This window comes from Paramisgurnus dabryanus, chromosome 12 (genome assembly GCF_030506205.2).
Source record: "Paramisgurnus dabryanus chromosome 12, PD_genome_1.1, whole genome shotgun sequence".
Classification (NCBI taxonomy): Eukaryota; Metazoa; Chordata; class Actinopteri; order Cypriniformes; family Cobitidae; genus Paramisgurnus; species Paramisgurnus dabryanus.
Window position 1 is genome coordinate 25,579,254 of NC_133348.1, and position 19,896 is coordinate 25,599,149.

General features: G+C 39.6%; 1 protein-coding gene across 1 annotated transcript in view; it reads right to left on the reverse strand.

Moving 5' to 3' along the window:
• The window catches only part of dab1a (DAB adaptor protein 1a), a 210,170-nt gene extending 190,627 nt beyond the window's left edge, over nucleotides 1-19,543 (reverse strand). Inside the window, 1 exon segment of the mRNA XM_065257318.1 lies at nucleotides 19,251-19,543. The gene's annotated coding sequence lies outside the window, so the exon portion shown is untranslated.
• Nucleotides 19,544-19,896: the final 353 nt, after the last annotated feature.

A 19,896-nucleotide genomic window follows, 5' to 3' on the forward strand; every position in this document is an offset into this window, starting at 1 on the left:
TTTATGTACCCTAAATTTGCAATCTGATTAAAATGTTTGTTTACATGTACATTCTATATAATCCGATCTAAAAGTCTGCGCAAGCGCACAGCCAGGGTTGCCAGATTTGCATAACAAAACCAGCTGGCCAATTCAAAACTAGCCAAAAAGCATCCCAATGATTATTTACTGTCCAAATAATAACTCATCAACAAAGTAATTTTATCTTTAACCCGCAGAAAAAAATAAACTCGTGAAAACAGTTTTAAAGTTGCCCAAATCTGAAAATGAAAAAGCAGAGGACTTGGAAACACAGCGCATAGCAAGTCTCGTTGAGTTCACGCTTTATCTCGGGATAAATGTACAAAGTCAAAGTTGAATTGTGAGATGAAGAAAGTTGTTCTTAAGAAATTTTCAGATATTAGGGCAAAGTAAACACACTTTTCAAAAGGCACAACGCTTTTGTATTGCTTTATGTTATGTAACTCCACATGAATGTGACCCCATTACCTTAATAATGCATGTTGCCTTTGCCTGCTATTGCATGTTTCTGTGATTTGAACACAGATTTCGGTGCCTCATTTCGGTGCCTCTTTAATGCATGAACGGTTGACTGAAGTATTTTGCTCTCTGTAGTGCAAAAAGCATAATCACACAAGCACAGCACAATCACTAGTTAAATTATAGTACACTCATATGGTGTAAATAATTTCCTGACATACACTCTAAAAAACAAACGGTGCTATATAGCACCAAAACAGTTGCTTTGGATCGTAACGATAGAAGAACCATTTTTAGTGCCATATAGCACCGGTGAAGAACCAGTGAAGCACCAGTGAAGCACCTGTGTAGAACCATATAGTGCTATGTAGAACCATATGTGGTGCTATATGGCCCCTATATGGTTCTACACTGGTGCTTCACTGGTGCTTCACTGGTGCTTCACTGGTGCTTCACCGGTGCTATATGGCACTAAAATGGTTCTTCTATCGTTACGATCCAAAGCAATTGTTTTGGTGCTATATAGCACCGTTTGTTTTTTTAGAGTGTACTAAATTCACGTGAATGTGAAAGTCGGAAAGCTTTGATATATTACATAGGATTCAAGTTTGATTTCTTCGCTTAACTTAGGTGAGTTTGTTCATATTTTACATTATTGTAGCTTTATATTGATAAAAAAAATGTAAACCAATCATGTGTTTTGAAAAATCTAAGGATCTTAGATTTATTTATGTTATAGGGCCGGTAAAATGTTTTCCGTCTATTCGTTTTTGTTAAATGTTTTGTTTAATATAAGCAAGTCATTTCACTAATTTATTGTTGTTCTGTTTTAATAAAAAAAATGAACAAATAAGCATTCGTAGTAATGAAAAATTATGTCAATTAAATTTTACATTTATTTGTGTTTTAACGCAGATACCATCCGTTGAATTCGTTTTATTAATAAACAAGCAATATAAGCAAGTTTGTAATTGGAGCTACTATTTTATTGGAGTTGAGTTTTTCGTCAAGAGTAATAATGAACAAACATTAAAAAAAATAGTTTATTAATAAATGTAAATATTAAATAATCTAATGTTAAAGATTAAATGTAGCCAACTTTTGAACTTTGCCAAATAAATTTTCATTTAAAATATGCGCTGTGTTTAATAAGTTTAAAATGTGAAAAAATCCTCATCTGCACATCCCTAATAATACAAAACGAACAAATTTTGTAAAAACATAGCCTAACGTTATGTCCAGGTTATTTTTATATTCTGACTTTAAAGAACAATTTGGAAAATGAGATCCTCTGAAGAGCGCGTGAATGCCGCAATTGATCTGACGGCAGCTTACTTTGCTAATATGGTAACATTTCTTCATTTCTTCATTTGCTAAAACGTATTACCTCACTAATGTTTTATTAGTACTTCGGCTTATATCGGCCTGAGATGGACCGCGGCAGTCACGGGTGTCAAGTTCATCGGAGACAAGCAGAAAGCGTCAAAACGTGAATGGTTTCACAAGCCGAGAAAATATTTGGGGTGAATGCCAAATGCCGTTTTGCGTCAAGGCACTTCACGAAGAGGATGTCACATGAACAGTCGATCCAAATAAAAAGAAAAAGACGCTGTATTTTATTGCTCTATTTGCCAAGTGTGTTTAATTAGCCACACTATGAGACACAATTGCGCAACTTTCTCTAGAGTTCAAGAGATCTGATCTTCGAAGGGAATAATAATAATAATAATAATAATAATATTAATAAGTTTAATTTATTTAGCGCCTTTCCATAGCTCAAGTACGCTTCACAATAACAGTTAGGAGTAAACAGTAAATACATACAGTAGCAGACAATGGACAATAGGGAGGATCACTTTCGATTAGAACTCGCCCTTTATCTTTTTGTGAGCGGCAGCCGCTTTAACCAATCATTGAACAGATTATTAACAACCAATCATAGAACATTTTTCTGAGCTCAAAGTGGAGTGTTGAGAAGATTTTATTTAATTCACAAATCAAAAATCTTATAAAGAAGAAATCAAGAATGCAGGTCTTAAAAGATGATGGTGCTTTAGGCAAATCATTAATAAACAAATTATGACAAACAGATAAGAATTTTCATTGTGTTTTATGCTGTACTTTCATCTACCATCTTTTTGTGACTCTTTTTTTCAAAGTATCGCTTTAGGCACCGTTTAGGCACCGGAACCGTTTTAAAAGTATCGATTTGGCACCGGTATCGAAAAAAACCCAAACAATACCCATCCCTAGATTTGAATCATGTAATACGTAAATAATAGGTAAAAATCAGACGTGAACTTAAGCACAATTCTTCTGCCCATGTGCGAAAGGTATTTTTGCATCTGATTGAGAAAACACTATGATTCACGCAATTACATGCATGCTTTTTCCCTGATGATCAGATCACAGATCGAACTACCACCACTTTCAATACAATTAAAATTTTCATCCGATCGACTCAATCGTATTGATTAAGGTGTTTAAAGGCTATTCCATCCAACTGGCCATCAATACAATTACAAACAGATAATTTGGTTGTATGTAAACGTACCTAATGTAAAGGATTTGCAGCGTTGGCGAGCACTGAAATAAACATTGCTAAAAAAAAGTTCTGGGATCAGCTTAAAGTCCCCATATGTTTAAATGAAGTTTTATAGTTTTTAAAAAGTTTTATTGTTAAAGGTGATATAGAATGATTGAACGGGGTATTTATCATTGTTCTGTGATGTGACATGTAGACAATAAAATTTTGGTTGGTTCTGTAATAGGGCTGTGTATCGCCAACAATTCCCCGATACGATACGCTTTCCGATACAAGGGTCCCGATACGATGCGCATCACGATACAAGACTATTTTGAATTACATTTTTGTTCAGAATTTAGTAACATTATTATTATTATTTTTATTATTATTTGTTTATTGTACACTGAATAAGCAGTGTTGTAACAGTTGTGTTTTTGCCATTCATTTATTAGCTATTATAAATATTTAAAATCCCAGAGTTAGTACTTAACTTATGTTTTTTTTAAAGCAGTTTTACAAAGATGGTGCCTTACTCTTGTCTCTCATTATTCTACATCTATGAATATATCTATAAACATGCAGTCAGACTTAATACTATTTAATAGAAATCAGATTATTAATGTGACAGTTATAGTTTGAAGTAGCTCTGTATCTCTTCTCTAGACGTACACTTTTCACATGTAGATCTTTGTTGTGTTTCTTCTCAAATGCGTTAGTACTGTTTTATAAGAGCATGGCTAATAAAGCCCTTTGCAGTAGTATAGGCTAAGATATCTACGCTTTCATACTGAACTCATTGACTTTAATGCTCGCGCGAGAGAGAGAGAGCGCGTACGCGGCTCACTATACAGACACGTGCGCCAGCGAGACAGACACGCAAAGTGAAAGTATACCCCACCACATTTAACTCTGCGGGACACATGCGTCCTTTCCATATGGATCACGGATCAACAGCAATTCATCACGTTACTTTCAAAAGTACATCCGAATTGATACGGAAGGTGCTGTATCAATGCGTCAGGCGTCCATGACGATGTATCATCGTATCGATATTTTGAACACAGCACTAGTCTGTAATGCCTTACACGCTTCCTACAAACCTCTCTCAGAAAACTATATTATTAGGGTGGGGGATTTTAAACCTATTTAGCGTTCCTATGGGCTTAACTGGCAACCTCATTTTAATATGCAAGCACTTGACACTGAAAAGAATGTAAACTTTACTGTCTTCAGAACACAGACCAAAATGTTACAGATAGAAGAGCACACCTCAGAACGCGACTCGCCATTTCGCCTTGAACTTCGCGAACACTACTGCAATTTACTTCCCGTTGTAGACGAGAGGCCGGATATATGCCAATTATTTTGAAGGGGAGGCGATGCATTTTACGTGATATGTATCCGTTGTTCAGATTGGGCCATTTACTGGCGGACGTTTCTAGCGGAGGAATTTTTATGAAACGGAGATGTGCAGACTGTCTAGCACTCTTAGTATGTTCGTAATTGTGGGTAGACTACCGTTATTCAACAACGACAAGGTAAAAACATTTTTTCATTCTCTGTCACCTTTAATAAAAATCCTGGTTTTTAGCTGTTGATCTGGTGTAACAGACTGATTTTAAATGGGTTTTAAATACGTTTAGGTCTTTTAAATACTTTCAAATACTTTTTAGGTCAGGTTAGGAGAATGAGATGACCCATCAACTTGACAAGGTCTGAAGCTTGACCAGCTTGATTAAGGTTTAAGATGAAAGTAACATATTTAAGATGGCCCTACTGGCGAAGCTGTGGGTCAGCTGGTTTCCCAGCCTGACAAGCTAAAAAAGTGCCCAAAAACCCTTCTAAAACCAGCAAAAAACCATTCAACCAGCCTAGGCTGGTTTTTGCTGGTATTTTCAATGGGGGTGACAAAAAAAGACTAAATTGTAAATTTTCTGTGATTTAAACCCATGGTCAACTTATAGCAGCACATTCTACCAGTTTAACCAGTCAAATAATAAACATGAAAAGATACGTACTCTCAAGTTCACCAGGATCTGCACAGTAAAATCAGGCATGGGTTAGCACTGGACCATTGACTTAACCAATAAGCACTTAAACTCTCAGCCATATTGAAGCAATGGAGCCTGAACTGTTTCCATCACGGGTGAATTATAAAGCATATATGAGGATCTGGGGCAATAGGGTCAAATAATTCAATGCCTCATTCGTAGTTGGCTTGACTAGTAATTCAGCTGAATCTAATGTGGCAGTCGATGCATTTTTCACTTCATTTATCCCTCTCTGTTTCTCTGAATTGTCTCAGTGGCTTACAGATTCCTGTGAAATCCATGCTGTTATTGGACCTTTCTTGCTCTTTTGAAGAAAAATGTACACACACAATTTCCTCCCAGGTCCATCCAAAACCGAATTGGAGAATAAACAAACACCATTTATTCAGAAATCTTCATTGTTATGATGTCACAGTCAAGAACACATTTAAAGATTAATGTTTACTAAGCAACTTGACCCATCTTGATGAATACCAGTGTGAAGTACACCAAACAGTGTGTTTACATACTTAAACTGACATCTTAAAAGTATCATACAATTGCCAACCAGCCTGCTTAATTCTAAAAGCTGTCAAGTTGACCTTGGTGCATATAAAGAATATAAACCCACCACATACAGCACATACAGAAGGATCGGATCTCAAGGACCCCCGGGGTCAGAATAACCAACCAACCTCTCAATGCTGTCTGTGTTCAAATTCTGCTGTTTGTGAATTTTATACAGTCCTTCACAACAGGCTGAACTATAGTGATGAATAAGAAAATGTGTGGGCCTTGAGGCGAGACCGTTTTTAAATAATGCAGTGCCGGGGCACATGAATATTCCTGAAAGCTGTGATGGTTTGCTGATGTGTCGAAACGGGCTGGAATAGGACAGGAAGGGCAAAGGATCTGTGAAGGGTAAAGACCCCCGCCGTACGTTCCCCTCGCGAAGACTACATCTGTTTGCCAAATTACCCACACCGGGCATCCGTGCCAGGGAAAATCACTCTGCCCGCAAGATAATTACAGCTGGGTGCTAATGCTTTTTCTTTTCCACTGAAACATATTGGTGCTGACAGACATAGCAGAATGTGGGTTATCTCTACGGTTAACCATCCTAACATGATTTCACATCTAACCCCCCCCACTAGCCAATCTACTCTATTTCTCATCTACACACACACGTGGTCTGCAAACCGATCACTACCTCAGTGGGCTGCCATTTCTGTTCATCATGCAATAAAGGAATTTTCTCTCTCTCTCTATTCCCCAAATCATTTCACTCCAATTTAATCCTGATGGTCTTTGGAATTGCCCTGTTCCATTAAACCCACTTTGTGCCACTTCGCTATCAGCAGCGCGCTGTCATTAAACTTGGGAGGGGCTTAGCCTAATCTGCCGGGGCTCGCCCCAGTATCTTGCTGTCAAGTGTGTATGTGTGTGCGCAGCCTTCGTGTGAGGGCATCTCATTTAAAGACACAGGATTATTAAGCCCCCACCTTCTCATCAGACCCTATCAATACCGAGAGTCCCATCTCGCCCAGTTCTTATCTGCCAGAGGCTAATGTCATTAACACATAGAGCTAATTGAAGACTTCCTATCTTAACATTGTTACACACACACATATGGTGAATAGGGAGTGTCTTTGTTTTACAATTATGGGAGGTCTGAGAGGAAAAAAATGAGGTTGTGAGCTACTGAGCCCACACACACACACACACAATGTGCAAATTTAACACTTAACACGTGCCAAATTGCGAGTTAACAATTGAGATTGGCGGATAAACAAAAGCAGTGGGCCAATTTGTTTATTACACCCTAAAAATTATGTTTTTTTTTTCAAATGATTGGTAAATATGCACAGACCCAAATGTTAATTTAAATAAACAGAATATTTACATATTTGACCCAGCCATGGGTTAAAGAAAAACAGCATAGGTTAATTTAAAGAGCACCTATTTCATTGCTATAAACAAGATACATTTATGTATTTGGTATAATACAATGTGTTCACTTGGTTAATGTTTAAAAAAATTATAATTTTGCATACCGTACATTTTTGTAGCTCCAGATTTCACTCTCTTCCTGAAACGCACGGATTTGAAAAGTTCTAGTTCACTAAAAATATTAACCTTCTATTCTTTAAAATTATGTCATTCTAAATGGGCATTTCCTTTATATATATTTGTACTGACCCTTCAGTCAAATTCAAGAACAAAATTCATAAAAAACATCATAACATTTTTTTTTAACGTTTTTAAATTTCCTTTGGTATGTAAGTGTGTATTAGTTCATGTAAACGATATGCAAAAGGTACAAATCCCAAAGTAAACGATGACGCAAGTTATCGTCTCCACCTTACATCTCTTTTCTTGAACTACAACAAACACTCGGATTGTAGGCAACAGTTTACTTCCTGGGATTGGTGATGTAGACAAGACAGACATTATCATAATTTATCCCGCTTCGGACTCACAGTCTGTAAAAGTTAACTCCTGTTAGCATTGCATTGTACGGAGCCCGCGAGGGGACATGGTGGTGGATAATATTTGGGATAAGAGGGAAATTTTTTTATAGCTTTTGCGTTCCCCCGAGAAGCTTTTTGCGTTCTCTCGCAAAACTTTTGCGTTCCCCCGAGAAACTTTGCGTTCTCTCGCAAAACTTTTGCGTTCCCCCGAGAAACTTTTTGCGTTCTCTCGCAAAACTTTTGCGTTCCCCCGAGAAACTTTGCGTTCTCTCGCAAAACTTTTGCGTTCACCCGAGAAACTTTTTGCGTTCGCTCGAAAAAAGAGCCTACGTTTTCGCGAGAAACTACGGCGCTTACAGCGTCACCTGAGGCAGTTCATTGATGCCAGCTGTTTAAATATGATATATAACTACTGTTATTAAAGAATTATACGGTATTTCTTTGTATTTAAGTCCAAGTTCAAAATAAACAGTGTAAGTGGCTAGTCTTGCATAGCCTTAGTTCACTCCAAAATGGTCTAGTATTGTCACTTAACTTATGCTGCTTGACTCTTCAGCATTAAGATCATTATAGAAATTATATTAATATTTAACATTTCACATTTAGAGGTGGATATAGGCTACCCCGTGCCATCTAATAAGGGTACTCCGTATAGCTAAGTGTTCCCAGCACTACACCATATGGCATCATTGATGTCCGCTGTTATAACTACTGTTATTAAATAATGATATTGTATTTCTTTACCAAATACCAAATACACAAAATAATGTTGTTTTTAAGCAATGAAATAGGTGCTCTTTAAATGAAATGTAAACTTTGAAACATTTGTAAAATCCTTTTCTTTATTTGCATTAGATTAAAAGTAGATCCCATACAACCCTTACAGTAACTGTGTGATTTAAATGTGCATACCAGGTTAGTTTATTTTTTGTAGTTCTTATGTTGCCGTAGCATTATTTATGCTATTTACCATATTCTGACATTCAGCATTCACTCCATCTATCTCTGGCTCTTTCTCCATCCATTTCTCTCATGCACGCTGAGAGTCAGTCATTCATCCTGTGGTTTTAGTTTGGCATGCTATGCCGCTGCAGTAGGGCAATAGGGCCCAGCTCAAACACACACACAGTGTTTTTATGATGACACGCAGGGGTGCAATGAAGTGTCTGGGCATTAGACCCTGACTGTGCACCAGGGACAGAAATGCTGAGCGTTATCGCAAATAAAAGAACCCTTGCTTTTTATATCAAACACAAAAAGGGCAAAAATATATTTCTTTTCATCCTTTCTACAGTACAGATGCATACACACCATCTGAATCCATCCCTGCGCAAAGAGATAAGAGTGAAAGAAAATACATTCATTGATGGAATTCCCCATACAAGCAAGACAGAGCGAGACATTGCTAGCTAGCGAAGAAGAGTTATTTCTAGCGGAACATGCAGCAACAGCAATCGCTCAGGAGAGATGTATGTTCATTTTGAGCAAAGCTGGAGAGTGGTTTTCTCAGGCAACTATTCAAAAAACAGATTCAGTTTCCTTCAGTACAAGGGCAGAAGGCTTTGCAGGCGGATAGTGCGGTGCTGGCAACTTACAGGTGAAATCTCTCTCAGCCAGGCCAATAACACTGAGAGAACACCCGAGACATTACGCAGTATCCCTCTGGCATATCAGTACTGAAAAACACCCAGCCTCGCGAGCTCAAGGCTGATCTTTAATCCTTCCAAGGTCTCTGAGATGAATTTACTGATGTTGACTCTCATTAATAAACACATAAACATACAGAGAGAGAGAGAGAGTTTCTGCTTGAAGAACAGAGTAAGTGGTTTCAAGAGGGTGCTGACAGGTGGGAATTGTAAGTGTTAGGGATTGGGTACAGGTGCTGGCACATCTGGCCTCATTTCTCTGATCCAAATTAGCTGAAAGCCAGCTGACACACCTTGGACAAACCACCGCACCACAGATGTGTCCGTGTCAGTCAGAAAAACAACACACAACAGGGTTTCCCACAGAAAATTTGTTAGTTAAGGTGGTTGGGCGGGTGATCGGGCTGGGGGCATGGCAATCAAAGGGGCAGGCGTACGCGTCATGATTAAAATAAAAATATTTTAAAATAATGCACATAAATAACGTTATATCGAATCAACAGGCATGTGAAACGTAGCTAGCAGGTTGCTCAAACAACAAAATCACCAGCTAACTTACTTTAAATTTGCAAGAACTATAGACTAATACGATAACAGGCTGAAATGAGATAAAGACGTGAATCAACTGGCTATCCTCCAGACATGACGGACCACGTCTTTATCTCATTTCGGCCTGGTGGTGCGCATGCCCGCTCGCGGTGTGAAGCGTGTCCGCGCTATTCTCCGAGATCTTTTATCAACTGGCTAGTTATCCCCCAGACAGTGACGGTCCGGACCACGTCTTTCTCATTTCGACCGTGTGGCGCGCGTGCCCGCTCGCGGTGTAAAGCGCATTGGTGCTATTCTCTGAGATGCACTTGACGGACTTTTGTGCAGCGAATTGTTTTTTTGGACGACCTAGTTAAGGCGGTAGGGTTTCCCAGCTCAGGCGGGCCACCCGAACTGGTGCTGTGGCAAAACCCTGCACAATCTCTTTCAAGCACATAAACAAATGCAAACATTTGTTAGGAAAATCTGTGGGATAGATATTGAATGGATTTTTAGGGTTAATGTGTTAAAGCATCAATCAGAGACCCCTACAGAGCTTCTACAGGACAAATTGTGTAAAATGTGTAAATTCCTCTCTTTGACAAGATACAGGTACAATTACCCAATGCAATCTCACGGCAATCCGTACATATTTCTCGATGTGACTAATTTGTATTCATTTGTACGACCACGCAGGGGTGCAACGGCCCATTTGCTGTGGGGTATGCAATATTAGTTTTGTGTCCCTCTCCCCTAAAAATTTTCAAACCTATAGTTTTCAAACCAGTTATCCTCAACATTATACAATCACTTGAAAATGTTCAAATATGCAGAAGAATGCGCAAGACCTGGCAGATTTTTCTAAAGACCAGTGGGTTTAAATAGGACATATCAAGAAAATCTGACTTTTTCCATGTTTAAGTGTTATAATTGGGTCCCCGGGGCTTTTATCAACCTAGAAAATGTGTAAAAGATCAACCCCGTAACTTAGTTTTGGCAAACCATTTTCTGCAAACATGTGAAAATAGGTCGTTAAAATTTGGCTCCCCTTGTGATGTCAGAAGGGAATAATACTGAATACTTAATCTGCACTATCCAACCACGACACTGCCATTTAGTGCAGAGATCAGCTCATTTTTAAAGGACACACTCAAAAACAACACATTTTTGCTCACACCTATAATGTGGCAATTTTAGAATGCTATAATAAATTATCTATAAGGTATTTTGAACTGAAACTTTACCTATTTACTCAGGGGACACTAAAGATTTATTTGACATCTTAAAAAAGTATTGTGAAACGTGTCCTTTAATTGTTTAGATTTAACAAGAGACACATGAACAATTACCACAAAACATAAAAAGAGTTGTGGGTCATCCAGGTAAGAACAGCAAGGTCGTCTTTTACAAAGTGCGCTATTTTGCATCATGTTGTACGTTTTTGTATAATTTCCTTTTGCCCCATGCTAGGGTTGGGGCGGTGTTTCATGTCACATTTTTGTACAATTCACTTTGTACGAATTCATATGAATGTAAAATACCTACAAATCCATATGAGATCACTGGGCTACCCTACATGACAGATTTCAGCAATGTATTTGTTAATATAGCCAAAACCACATTAACTATTTTCTGCGTCTCATTAAACAGCAGAAATGGCGTTGTACTGCAGTGTTTGACTACAGCCCTGTCGTGTCTTGCCCTAAGGCAAATATCAGACTGAGAATACCACCGGCTGGCAGCATATGCAGTGCACACCGCCACACCACTGACAAATCTACACTGACATCGGTAGAGCCAGCCTTAAAGCGATAGTTTACCCAATAATGAAAATTCTGTCATCATTTTGTCATCCTCATGTTGTTGTAAATCTGTATGAATTTTTTTTATCTGATAAACACAAAAGAAGATATTTTGAGAAATGGTGGTAAGAACACAGCTGAAAAAACTAATACGATGGAATTCAATGGGTACCATCAACTGTGTGCTTACCATCATTTATCAAAATATCTTCTTTTGTGTTCATCAAAATAAAAAACTGAGTAAATGATGACAACATTTTCATTTTGGGGAAACTATCCCTTTATATCTTTGATTGTGTGCTTGTATGTCTCGATGTGTAAGGCTTTTCTAGCCCGTCTTAACATACGACAAACTGCAACAGCTCACACAGACTGTGGTCCCTCCCCCTCTCAGCCGCTACGGAGAAATACAGGCGTTTCATTTCAGCCTGATAATGGTGCACGCGGTGGGCAACGCATACTAAAGAGATGAAGCCCACTCTGATATACAAGCACACCGGGACCCCACTGAGCAGGTCACGCTGAATCTTTCTTTGCCTCTCTCAAGCTGATGAAAGAAAACAGATTAAAAGCGGCCAAAAAACAGTGAGAGCAGAATTAATCAAATACAATGGGTTGTCAGAAAAAAAGCAATTCGGGCCTCAGGTCGAGGGACCTCGGGGAACCATTTTGTTCCTTCTGAATTTTCTGCTAATTCTCAGGCAACAAAAAAGAAAAGGTTTTCTTTCTTATGGAAACACAAGTGGTGCTTGGCTGGGTCTTTGATGCTACTTGGATAACAGCCATTTGCGAACTTAAAAGAAAATCCTTTTACAAAATCAAAACATATATTTTTGTTCGCATGTTTTGGATGGATTAAAAGAATCAGTGTTAAAAAAAATATATTTTGTTTCTAATCTCAGTGTTTCTTTCACATCACTGTCTGTAAATGTCAGAGGTTAGGTGGAGCACAACTTGGATCTGGTAATGCAAAGGATGAAAAATTGTAAATGAGCATCAAACAATGTCTCAGATAAGGACAATCGGTCCCAGGAGAGTATCTCAAATGTGTTCAAGTGTGTGTGGGATTAGGTAAAATAGGTGAAAATGAAATGTTAATGTGCTAATGCTGTGCCGCATTTGGAGTTTTTCCCACAATCTCCAATTGCAATGCAGCACAACAAACCCGCTGTGGAGTAGGTCTCTCCTGGGACTAAATTATCAACCATTGACTTTTTGTCTGACTTTTTCCTCCCTTTTGTTTCTACGGGTGAGCTGAAGTCAGCGGAGCGTTGCGTTCCTCCATACTGCAGTGAGAGATGGGACCGCAGCGCCTGTCGAGGGCGAGTTTATTCATCTGATTGGGACTGAATATATAAGCATCATTCTTTGTTCATTGCTAAAGGAAGATGTTATGGATTTAATAGTCTGAGGTGAAAACGGTGACTGGTTTTGCGGTAAATGAAAGGCACAGAAATGGTGTTAGAGAGATCCCGCAGCCATCTGCAGTCAATGTGCAACTATTATGCAAATTGTTAGTTATATGCTCGAAGGCAGATTCAATAGGAAAGAACAGAAGGCCGGAGGGGATCTTGCTTGAATTATTAAGCGGAAAAGAGTGTGGGGAAAGAAAAGAAAAAATATGAACAACATGTGACTTTTGATAGTCTAGCAACCAGCAGAGTTCCTCGGTCCACCAGCATGGTATTTTTTGTACTGTTGTTGACCGAAACATAACACAAAGTATGCTGGTGAGAAGCGATGCTGGTCTTTTCATCTGGGATGCTGAGCTTGTTTGTGTGCTTGGGTAGTGACTAATGTTTCTGTGACCCACAGAGACGTGCAAACAGATTTCAGCCTTTTAAGGAGATTACCGGGCAGATTAGCAGGAGCGAACGTGGCACGACAAACAGAAAACCTTTGCTTCCACTTCATGCAACCTGTACATATGATCTGTATTTAAACCTAATGAATCGCCTACATGTACTGAGGCATCCTTTATCAGAGGTGTTCTTACCTCTTTCCTCGCCAGCATTTAAAAAAAAGTTGTCAGCCATTTTTTATGATTTTTACAAAAGTTTAACGCTTTCAAAAAAATAAAAACATTTCATCCTTCATTTATTTGTTCTCTTTTTATCACCTCTCAAATATGGGTAGCTTTCTTCAAAAATACCATATAAGTTGGGTAAGAGCACCACCTAATGGGTAATAGCGGAAATATGGATTGCCGTAAAAACTCGTCATTGGCGGGGAAAGAGTTGAGACATACAGGTTCTTTTTTAATGGTGGGCTAATGAATTCCCTATTAAAGGGATAGTTCGGCCAAAAATGATATTAAACCCATGATTTACTAACCCCAAAGCTGTCCGAGATGCGTATGTCCATCATTTTTTAGACAATGACATTTTCAGTTATTTTAGAAAATGTTTTAGATCTTTCAGTTAATCAAATGTGAAGTTATGGGGTCCACGACCTTCAAGTCCAAAAAATGTGCATCCATCCTTTACAAAATAAATCCAAATAGCTCCACGATGATAAACAAAGGTCTTCTGAGGGTAATCTGCGCAGTTTTGTTGTTGAAATATCCACATTTAAAACTTTATAAACAAAAATAACTCGCATCCGGTAATGCCGCAATCTTAGTCGCGTCCGCATTCAAGATCAGAGCTTTACGCAGCGTACGGAGGCTACTCTGCTGCTGCTCTGTGCCCCCGCCCTCCGAATTTGTCATACGTCACTAAGAAAAGTGCGTACACTACGCTAATACTCTCTCCTGAATACAGAGGAGTCTAAGATGGCGGCGCTACCGGAAGGTAGTTTTTTTGTTTATAAAGTTTTAAATATGGATATTTCTACAACAACACCAAGCGGATTACCCTCAGAAGACATTTGTTTATCATCCTGGAGCCATTTGGATTTATTTTGTGAAGGATGGATGCAAATTTTTTGGACTTGAAGGTCGTGGACGCCGTAACTTCACATTTAATTAACTGAAAGATCTAAAACATTTTCTAAAATAAGTGAAAATGTGTTTGTCTGAAAAACGATGGACATATGCAACTCAGACAGCTTGGGGGTGAGTAAATCATGGGTTTATTATCATTTTTGGCCGAACTATCCCTTTAAAAAGACCAGCCTAAGCTGGTTGGCTAGTTTTAGCTGGTCTTCCAGCCCGTGGTTTAGCTAGTTAAGCTGGTAAGGCTGGGAGACCAGCTGACCCACCGTCTAAAACCAGCAGACCCACTAGCTTCACCAGGCTGCAAGACCAGCCTGAAAAGCTTAACCAGCTTTGAAAGGCTGGAGGGACAGCCACTTCCATCTTAAACCAGCTTAGACCAGCCAAACAGTTTAGCTAAGATGGAAAAGCTTCCAGCCTGGTCAAGCTGGTGGGGCAGTTGGTCTTCCAGCCTTACCAGCTAAAAATTGTCCAAACCCCTCTAAAAACCAGCCTGCTACACCAGCTTAACCAGCTAAAACCAGGCTGGGAGTTTTTAGTAGGGTTATGCTAGTGTACGGTAACTTTTTTTGGACAAGATATATTGCAGCATCCCAATATCATTTGCAATCCCAGAATATTCAGCAACTCCTTCAGTAAATCCAAAATGGTGGTCATTAAATGTGATTAAATAATAAACTGTAAACTACCTGTAAATGAACCAGTTTACCCAATACAGTACTTCATGCTAATAAAAGTATCTTAGCAGCATGCTATTAATCTCAATTTCACGTGTACGTATCAACAGTATATGTTTCCTATATAACATCTAGACAGGTTACTTATTAGGTCCATTACTGGTCCTATTACTTATTAGGTCCCATGCATGACACAGTACACCAATACAATGCATACATTTCACCTGAAGGTTTTAAGAAGGTTTTCTTAACTCCAAACATCACAAATTAAAGTTACTTAGACGTCGTACATACAGTACAAAACTTATGAAGCAAAGGTTTGGCCCATAACTACAGGACAGCAGCTCTGCCCTCAGGCTCAGTACCGTATCCTTAGTCCGATCCCATCCAATGGGTGAGGCCATTTCTGAGCGCTAATTAGAAGACGCAGATAATGTCACACAGAAAAGACGGATCAATACAGAAGACGAGGAACGGCAGTCAATGCATGCTAGACAGATTTCCGAAAAGGGAGGACATCCCCCAATGAACAGCTCTGCTTTGGGAGTCCCCAGCACCTCTGATGAAGACACAATGATGCTGTAATGACCTGAGGTCTCCATTTTGACCAGTCTGATAATTTATTCCTAAATTATTTAAAACAATGACACAACTGTTTCACTTCGATAGATCCATCACTCGTTGGCCACCTACTTCCCAGTCCAGTTCACTCAGACTCCACTTGATTACAGGAGTGACAACCGAACTCACATTAGAAAAAAGTAGGTAGTGACAACCAAATTTGTATTAAATCTGCATTCTATGTACAGACCTGACTTGAAAAACTAGTTGTTAATGAAACAGGCCATTTAAAACACATTAGAGACGTTTGTCTTGTATCTCTACATGCAGTGGAAGCAAATGACAAGGAAACGTGTATCTGTATTTGCCTCATTTGCAAACTTTGACACCAGTTGGTTTTCTATAGTGGCTCTTACATAGTATGCAATTTAGGAATATAAATACACTATGATATAAATAAAATATGCTGTTAAAAAGCGTGCACAAACGGTGGCAGGATCCTTTATGACGCTTTTCCATTGCATAGTACCCCATGAGTTGGGTCAGCTAACTTTTGGGAGCTTTTCCACTTGGTACAGTACGTAGAACCCCAATATTTTTTTTAGTACCACCTCGGTTGCGGTTCCAAACGAGCTTATACTAAAACATGACGTGAAATCACTGAAGATCACTGATTGGTCTGAGAGAATCATCACTACAGGCGTCATGCTAAACGCAAGATTAGCTTTACCTTCCTGCTTGTGCTTTCTCGCGCAAACCTGATGTCATCTGTGCTTTGTCGTAAGTATCCAAACTCCCTTTTAGCGATGAAAAACATCCACAGGTTGAGAATCAGGAATACCATACCAGTGTTTTTCTTGCAGTTTGTGGCGGCACATCCGCGATGCACACGTCAGCATGTATGCACAGCATTTTTGCAACATAGCGTAGCTATTTGAGCCACGGGTGTTTGTACATAAACTGTGATAAACACAATGTACAAATATCTGTTTGTGGTGGTAAATTTTGATTTTGTGCCGGACTGACAAATAAATGAATGCATGATGATCGTATGATGTCACAGCAGTAGGCAGCGCAAATATAAATACACACCTATAATCTCTCCCTCTCTGAAATTGTACTAAACTCAATGGAAAAGCTAACCAAGCCAAAGTAAGGTGAGCTGACACGACCTGACCCGTGGGGTACAATAATGCAATGGAAAAGCGCCATTAGTGTTCTCTCTTTTACAAGTCCAAACTAGTTTTAGCAACCATCTTTAAAAGCATCAAACGAATCCTATGATTATTTAATGCTGAACAACATACAGTAGAAGAGCAGGGTTGCCTTTGAACTCATTTAAGTCGAGTTCAAGAGCATAATTTTGCTTAAACATACTGCTTCCCATGAGACGTGTCTTGATACCAACCTGATTTTTCAGTTCTTCATTACCGCAAAACAAAATCCACCTTGTAGAATAAATAAATGAACACAGTAGAGAGAGCAAAACAATGTTGGCTTTGAGGGTTCCCACACTCTGTGTTCTGTCTCCATGGAGATGTACTGTTGCCTGCTGGGCCTATTCAGGCAGAAGGAAAAGGCCTTCTTACTATTACACACTGGAAAGTCCAGAACAGTGAATAGACCCCAACCTCAGTAATGGGAACCTATGAGCTGAAGCGTGGTGTTTGATGTTGTGACGATGCCAACTCACGCTGCAGTAGCACTATTTTTGCATACGTTTTTTTAGCATCGCACAGAACTATGAAACTATTTTTTTATTATTAACATCAGTATGTGTGTTCTGTGGGAATGAAACCCAAAACCTTTACATTTAGATTTATGTATTTGGCATAATACTTTTATCCAGAGCCACTCATGGTGCCATAAAGTACCAACGTATACATTGTATTGTATCAGTATGTCTGTTCCCTGCAATCGAAACCCACAACCTTTTGTGCTGCTAATCCAATTGAGCTACAGGAACACCGCAACACAATGTTCTCAGATAATATAGTTGTATCTATCCATGATGTTGAAATACTTGAACATTCGAAATAGAAAGGATTTTGCAATGTGATGCCATTAATGGTTTCCAAAATAACATTTTAGTCAAAGGTTCAGGAACCATTACTTTCTTAAATGTCTAGTCTGAACCATTTTCAGCTACAAAAGATGTTTGCAGACTGATAAAAACATTATTAACTATTTAAATAAATTGGTTTGAAGAGATGTAAATAACTGAACCATAGAAACTGACGTGTGACATATTAAGACAGTAGCATTGACTAATGAGGGACAAAATGAACAAACAAAAATGAACCTTTATGACAGCAATTTTCCACGACAGGTTTATATTGTGGGAGTATGATGGTCAGCACTGACATTACAGTAACAGATTAGCTAAGCTTCTTGCTGTGAATCGGCTAAACGGATGAAGGATGAGAAAAATGTGATGGGGACTCTGTTCAAGGTGTTTAATATTTTAACACAGGATATGTAATGACTCATTGAAAATTAAGGGAATATCATCGCATAATCTGTAGCGTGGCACAATCACTGGAGACTTCTGTCATTTGCGTTTTTGTCCTTTAGCCTGAGCGCGCGTCATAGTCCACGCTTCTTGGGGTCAGATATCCATACTTTCCAAGCCATTTCTACTCACTAAACGTTTTCTTTCGTTTTCAAAACTGCCCCACTCTCCCAGCAAGCCCAAGTCGGTCCACAGGCAGTGAGAAAAATTATGTTCTCCAGCAAACCACATCACAATCACGCGCTCTCGTTACCGATTCAAACAACGTGGGAAGTAAAGCACTCCCACAGCGTAAAGGTTCACAAGAAGCGCTAAACAGAGGCGATTTACCGCGGTCGCCGGCGAGTCAGTTCAAATCTTAGAGCGCGAGTAACGGAATTCTTGCCGCCCGGTGGTTCCCTCACACACAATCACGCGCGCGCACGCACACAAACGCGCGCGGTGCGATTAATGCGGCTTCTGCTGCGGACTGATCACAAGTCTTTTTTTCCAACAACATCCACAATCTACACGTGTTACTTCATTAAAACCGCCTGAACGCAATACTCAGTATATTTAAATCCTGCGCTACCGTGAACTCACGTATAACAGGGCAGGATGCCATACGGTCAGCGCAACAAATCTTCACACAGCAGTTTAAAAGAGGAACGGGTCTGGGTTGACTGATTTCAGCCTACATATAATCAATGCAGTATATAAAAGCATAAATATGAAATGTTAAGTACTCTAGTGCATCCCAGATGGTCGATAGCCTCTCCACGCAGGGCAGAACATGGGTGTCAATGCAGCAAACGGCGATCACTCCAAATGCGCTCGGACTCTCGATCACCGTCAACTGGTGGCAGCGTTGCGTTGGCTTATTTCAGGCGCAAATCAAAGCTGGGATAACTCTTTAATAATTCAGCTGTAATAGCTTTACAAGATACGTGAAATCAATGAACCGACACAACTCCGTCACCAAGCGCTGGAAGATGTCCCCGTGTTCCACACGGACAAGTTTCATTGCAACGGCATCGACACTGATTTCTCTTTCCATACGTAAAACGCATCTTTACGATACATGCAGCTGCTTTAATCTTACCTTTAAACCGGTGCGTTCAGATCCCATGTTTCTCATTATAAAAATCCACGCGCAATCACTGTATCCAGTCTCTACCGCGGTCCCCACGTCTGCAGAAGAGCAGTAATCCACTTTCCCATGCCGGGGACAGAGAGACACAGACCTGGACTACATCCTTTCTATCCCACACCAAAGCTGACGGGATTTTGCGCTTCTTTTACCCTTTACCCTGTTCTTTCTCTCCGCTGTTCCAGCTGAAGTTGCCTGGTTACCTCTCTCTAAAAGCGCCGCTCCCGCAGCCAATCACGAGCGCGAGTGCGCGTTAACCCGTGGCGCGCCGAGCTGTCCTGGTTTCTTGGTTTCAGGGGAAAACGCAAAGAGTGGGAGGGGTGAGACTTTCAACGCCAAAAACCTAAGATGCGCAAAAGAACTTAAAGACAGGGCGAAAATAAATGAGTGCGCGTGAGAGACATGGAGAGCATTGAGATTGAAGATACACATACCAGCACTCACTTTGCACATCAGCAACAGAGTAAAAGTGTGCCATGAAGAACAGGTGCAGGTGCGCCGCAAGCCCTGCAGACCACAGCCATAGCCAAAACTCAGATCTAACTAGATCTTTTGACAGCTAATAATCTTAAACCGGGTACCCAGCAGCTTTGGAGAG